This window comes from Podarcis muralis, chromosome 5 (genome assembly GCF_964188315.1).
Source record: "Podarcis muralis chromosome 5, rPodMur119.hap1.1, whole genome shotgun sequence".
NCBI lineage: Eukaryota > Metazoa > Chordata > Lepidosauria > Squamata > Lacertidae > Podarcis > Podarcis muralis.
The window spans coordinates 78,909,495-78,915,757 of record NC_135659.1 but is presented as its reverse complement, the minus strand read 5'-3'; the positions used below and the strand labels follow the sequence as shown (position 1 = coordinate 78,915,757).

General features: G+C 40.9%; 1 long non-coding RNA gene across 1 annotated transcript; it reads left to right on the top strand.

Annotated features, from left to right (window-relative positions):
- The first annotated feature begins 704 nt into the window (after positions 1-704).
- Positions 705-3,570, top strand: LOC114598374 (uncharacterized). The gene is made up of 2 exons (XR_003707046.2): positions 705-2,373; positions 3,277-3,570. It is a non-coding gene; the product is annotated as an uncharacterized LOC114598374 (long non-coding RNA).
- Positions 3,571-6,263: the final 2,693 nt, after the last annotated feature.

Sequence of the window (6,263 nt, the reverse complement as noted above, 5' to 3'; positions counted from 1 at the left end):
TTGTTTTGTTTTCAATACGTCATTGTTGATTTTAAGTGAGAAATAGAGTTCCAATGATACGGACAAGGGCGCCAACTTGAATAAAATATTGGGGGGAGAGAGATAAACCGTTCATAATAATCGATCACAACACACACCATTTGAATGGTAGTGCCCATGAACGGGGGGAAGGCCCCTCAGTTATTTTATTAGGGGGCTGAAGGGCCCTTGGCCCCTAGGAGTTGGCTCCTATGGATACTGACGCTCCAAGGATAAAAGGCCTCGGATATAAACTAATAGGCATTTTGCATACATAAATCGTTGCAACCTGAGTCCAGTTCTAAGGCTAGTTCTGAATAAAAACATAGCCCCCACTCCCTTACTCACAAACATGCACTGTTGGGATGGGGGGTAGGTGAAAAAATGTGAAAAGGGGAAGCCACAGATTGCCAAAATTATCCCATTTCCAACTCTACAATTCTATTATTCTAACCCTCTCGCTGCTTTCTGTGTCTCCAAGTTGAACACTTCCCAAACAATATTGATGCGGTTGTGCAGAGGAATTTCCTTTTCTGTTTTCCAATGTCGCATGATTACAAGCCGTGCTGCAGTTAACAGAAACTTGAGCTGATGTTTTATTTTTTATTTTTTTAACTGAAAAGTTATACAGTGGTACTTCAGGTTACATACGCTTCAGGTTACAGAATCCGCTAACCCTAATGAGGCCCTCCTAAGAATTCCACCTCTAACAACAGCCCTATAGGTACTCATTTTCCAGACAGGGAAAGGCTGAGAGACCTTGTTTCCTGATGTGCCAGGCTGTGGGACAGAGGGAAATTCCAGAGGTGGTTGGTTCCTCATCATCAAGTTGCAATGATGGGGAAATTTAGCACTTGAGTAGGAAGTGGCAACTCTACGCAGCATATGATTGATAGCTGCTGATAGGTGGCTGCAATTTTCAGTCAGCCTGTGGAGGTTGCAGCTAACCCACAGCAGGTTTTAGCAAAAGAAGATAAATAGCAGATACAGAAAGTACAGAAGATCCCAGATGTCGAGTCCAGTGTACATAATTTCCCTTTCCTAAAAGCCCAGGCAGATGTCTTTAAAAAAAAAAATCTGCTTGCTCCATACAGCGTGAAACAACCCTGAGAAAGTAACTTGCCTGAGGCAGGCTTTGACCGAGGTGAGACTGGTGTCTGCCAACCTATCAGCGACTCTTACATGGGGATGTAATCTGCTCTAGAGATGTATAAAATGCCCTTGCAATCTGCTTTACATTGGATTGACCACACGAGCAGTCAGTGTCTCTATAGGAGAGCATTGATCCCGCATTAGAAATCAAATAATGGAAGCACTTCTAGTTAAGCACTTTGTGAAACACCATCATACAGATACAGACCTACTTCGTATGGTCCTTTGGGTTAATCAGAGAAAATTTGGGATGAGAGATTACGTCAAATTACTACACCAACAAGAAACTAGATTGATTTACCTATTTAAATCCCTACACTGGGGGGGGGGGGTGTTGAAGACTGAATTCGACTTCAATTGTTTTATTTAAGCTTTCTGACAAGATGGCTACTGTTTGTGTTCTCTGTGCTAAATTTTGGATACTGTACCTTTAAAATTTCCTGAAATTGTATGTGATTCAGTGCACCTGTGGGTAGCCTTTATGATGCTACTAGGGTTATGCCTACAGTATCAGCTTATTACACTATCAAGTGATTGCTGATCCATTGCTACTTGATGTACCCGTAGGGACAATTTATTCGGTATGTATTTATTATTGTTTGTATATATACAGGTCTGTCATTTCAATTTCTGTATTGTATTTGAATTTAATGTATTTCAATTTCTATTACTGTATTGTCAGCTGATGAAGAATCATTATTGAAACAGTTCGTTATCCGGAAAAACTGTTCTGTGTTCGGAGCACCTGTCACCGCATATTTGCAGGATTTTGAATGTTGAAAGGCATTTTGCCTCCATCTCAGTGTTCCTTGATACTGACCGACTACGCCTTCTATTTTTGTTCATTGAACATTTATTTGACTCCTATTATTTGTGACTCTCATATATTTTCTGTTTATGAATTGTGTATATATACTTTAACACATTATTAGCCGCGTGTTGCTTGGGGTTTTTCTAGAGGACTATAGACAGATTCCACTACTAGTGCCTTCTGCATTCTTTGTGCCTGCTGTTGATCCAACCATTTTAGGAACATAAGAAGTTGCCTTATACAAAGTCAGGCCATTGGTCCATCAAGCTCAGTATTATCTCGACTGATTGGCAGTGTCTCTCCAAGGATTCAGATAAGAGTTTTTCCCTAGCCCTACGTATAAGCATCAGAGATTGAAGCTGGGGGTTTCTGCATTCAAACACATGAACCAGGTATGGCAGGGGGCTGCAAATACTCCTCTTTGCGCATGAAAAGATTGCGGAAGGGTGTGCATGTTTGTCTGTTTTCTCCAAGGCCCATGGAGAGCAAAGTGTTCTGGGCTAGGACTGTTCCTGTAGATATGAACTTCAAGAGAGGAATTGGGGGGGGAACCATGAGGTGTAGGGAAATATCTAGGTTTCCTTAATGGGGGTCAGTAATAACAAAGTATGAATCAACAAGCAGTTATTGCATGCAAGGTGGCAACCCCAATGCAGAAGCCACCACAAAGGATTCAAACGCAATACAAGCCTTGTTTCCTTTCTGCCTAGCAGTTTCTTTTCAAGACAAGTCAACTAAATGATTTACTTCGGTCTCTACAGAGGCAGGGTGAAGCAGCAGCCTTAGGCAGCAGAAGGGCAAGAGGCAGCACCCTGTCTACCCCCATTGCTTCTGCTGCCACCACGAGACACCTTTAGTTGAGCACTTTGTAAAACATCATCATGCAGACACGGACCTACTTTACAGAGTCCTATGGGTTAATCAGAGAAAATTTGGGATGAAGAGAGATCATGTCAAATTACTGCACCAACAAGAAACCAGGCTTATTTAAATCTCTGCACCCAGGGGGTTTGAATACTGAATTAGATTTCAATTGTTTTATTTAAGTTCTTTGATAAGATGGCTAGATGTTGGGTACTGTAGCTTTAAATTTCCTGAAATTATATGTGATTCATTGCACCCGTGGATAGCCTTTATAATGCTACACTTTTAAGTGATTGCTGATCCATGGCTATTTGATGTACCTTTGGGAACAATTAATTCAGTATGTATTTATTATTGGTTGTTCATTTGCAGGCCTGTCATTTCAATCTCTGTGTTGCATTTGAATGTAATGTATTTCATATCATTGCCAGCCGATGAAGAATTATCATTGAAACAGTTCATTATCCTGGAAGAACTGTTCTGTTTGCAGCTGTGCTCGGAGTACCCTACTTCTACGTTTGGAACACATATCTAGGATATTGACTGTGGAAAGGCTTTTTGCCTCCATATTAATGATCTTGGACAGTGACTTACCACTCCTACTATTCTTGTTTATGGAACTTTTATTTGATACCTATTATTTGTGACTCCATGCCCATATTATACGTCTGTTTATGAGTTTTTGAAACCATATAATGTTATAAAGATTTTGTTAGTATTTAGTAGCCGATGTGTTGCTTGTTGTTGTTTAGAGTGTTCTGTTTTGCAACACGGGAGGCTTTCTTTGGTGCATTAGGCAGCAGAAGGGCAAGAGGCAGCACCCCACTGCTTCCACTGCCACCAGATGACATCCTGCTCCATGGCTGAGTTTTGGTGAGAGGGAGGTATTCCGGCACATGGTGTTGCCATTTGCCTTCCCCATCTCTGGGGCAGAGAAGACGAGCTGCAAAGCCTTGTGGAATGCCCCACTCTTGCTGAGTTTCAGTGCAGCATGGCAAGGGGAGCTAAGGAGTGGTGCATTCCTGTCTCACTTCAGATGGCGAAATGGGCTGCGCCACCCCTGGAGGGGACACACACAAACTCCCCTAAATGTTAAAAGAAAAGGGTAAAAGGTGATCCTTAAATAGCAGGGCTACTCTTTGACACTCAATCAATGTTCCTGCACATGTGTACAGGTGGGATTGCAGGAGGTTTGTAGTGAGGTTGCACAAGATACCAATGCATAGCAACTAAGAAATTTCAGAATTAAAGGCAACAAGGAAACAAGTTCACAAATGGCAGGGACTGCAGTTGCTAGTAATAAATCCACAGGGAGCTTCTATAGTAGGTGCCCTTATCAACAAACAAAAATCCATGATGAGCACAATGGAAAATGATGGGTGAGGTATAAAGTTTTCCAAAGTACAAAATACTGTAGTGTGAGAGCTTGGGAAATGCCATTTCCCCAGAAGCACAACCGCAAGGGAAGCTGAGCGGGTAGTGTCTATCCAAATCTGTAAGTAATGCACACTTACTGTACAAAAGGCTGATTGTGTAGAAAAGGTCGTCATCTCCCTTCCTGGTCTTCCCTCTTTATTTCCATTAACCTACCTTTTCCATCTTTCATGCTGTGAACGCTGCCCTTTAGAAGAAGCCTATTCGTATTTGTGTTGCGCTGTGCAATTTGTTGCCAGTAAACAAGTAATAACCAATTATAACAAAGGGGTGAGCCGGAGTTAATGTTGACAATAGTTCATTGGGAAATTAAAAAGGGCTGCTCACAATGGGAGGTTCAAGGAAGAAGAAACAACAAGGAACAACAGAAAATACATAGCAGATGCTTGCTTGCAAGTACTTTTTGTCTGCACAATACTATCCTATCCACACATCTGAAACAGTTCACAAAGGCTGTTTGTTAAGGGTTATTCAGTTGTGAATTTAGGGACTCCCTTCAAACCTCCTATTTCATGGACATAATCACGTACTACTAACATAACTATTTCCACATCCTGATATAAATACAGTACTCTGATTACTTAGCTTCTACTAGCAGGCAATATATCTGTGGAAGACAGAGCAATGTCTACATTGAGCGCAGTGGGACTTACTCCATGAGAAGGATAGGTATATATAGAACTGCAGCCTTAAGTTGTGTACACATTGTAGCTTTAAAGAAACATTCCTGTCCCTTCTCAAAGAATTCTGGGCACTGAGGTTTGTTAAGGCTTGATGAGAGTTGTAACTCTGTGAGGGGTAAACTACAGGGCCCGTAATTCTTTGAGGGGTGTGTGTGGTTTGAATGTGCTTTAATTGTGTGAACGCAGCCCTAGTCTGGTGGTTTGGGACAGCAAATCCATGTGCAATGCACCAACCTGTTACTGTAGGTTAGGATCTTCATGCACACGCTTGTAAATGGTAAACAACTATGGCAAGAAATGGGGAATATGAACCTGAGTGCTCAATGCCAATGAAGTGATTAGCTCTAACAATGCATGTCTTGTGCTAGGAATGGGGGCAGAATCAAGCAAGGAGTACGGTAGCCCCAGATGTTTGTGTGTGTTTAATCCTACACACAACCTTTTTGCATGCCCAGGATGCCACTGAGGGGAATCTGTGTGCAGATCATCTTTGATCAATCAGAGTGGATATTTTTTGTCAGGCTAGCTGCACCGTTCATCAGTTTTGATTCATAAACTCAAACCTTCTGGTTGACTAAAATGCTGACCTAGTTCAATAATGTGATATAAAATCCTTACTATGGCAGATGTCATTCTAGAAGAGGCATTCCTCCTTTTGTCCCAGAATGAACACCTCTTTTAAGATACTGTGGCATTCATAAACTAAAATACTCTTATCTATTCAGAACAATTCGTATTCAAATCTAAGCAAATTTGCTCATAGGTTGAAACTCATCTGACTTAATTAACTGTAAAGTCCTGTGCAAATTTCATTACGAGTAAATCCAGGGGACACAATTGGATTTGCTTCTGGGTAAACATGCATAGGATCAGGCTATAAGAGATTTATTTAATTTGGTGACAGTTCAGGTTTTAGGTGTATAGAGGTTTTTTGATGACTCATACCAAAACCAAAAACTACATAAGGCTATTAAGTCATTTTCTCTTGGTCGATTTAGTGGAAAATGCAATGGCAACTAATAAAGGCAGGCTAGAAGATGGAAAGTGAAATAACGATTACCATACTTTAATTTATCCTGTATACTGAGAAAATGTTAATTTTCTTAAAGGAAGAATAAGGCGCCTGTTATCATCATAACAGTTTTTATCTGATCATTGTTCGGTTAAACTCAGCAGAATACTTTGTCTAATATTCTGTAAGGTCTCGTAAACAGATTTCACTTTGTAATTTTATAGCCCATTGTTACTTTTGACAGTCTGATCCTTGCTACTTGCCTTGTTATGTATGCTGCCTTTCCTGC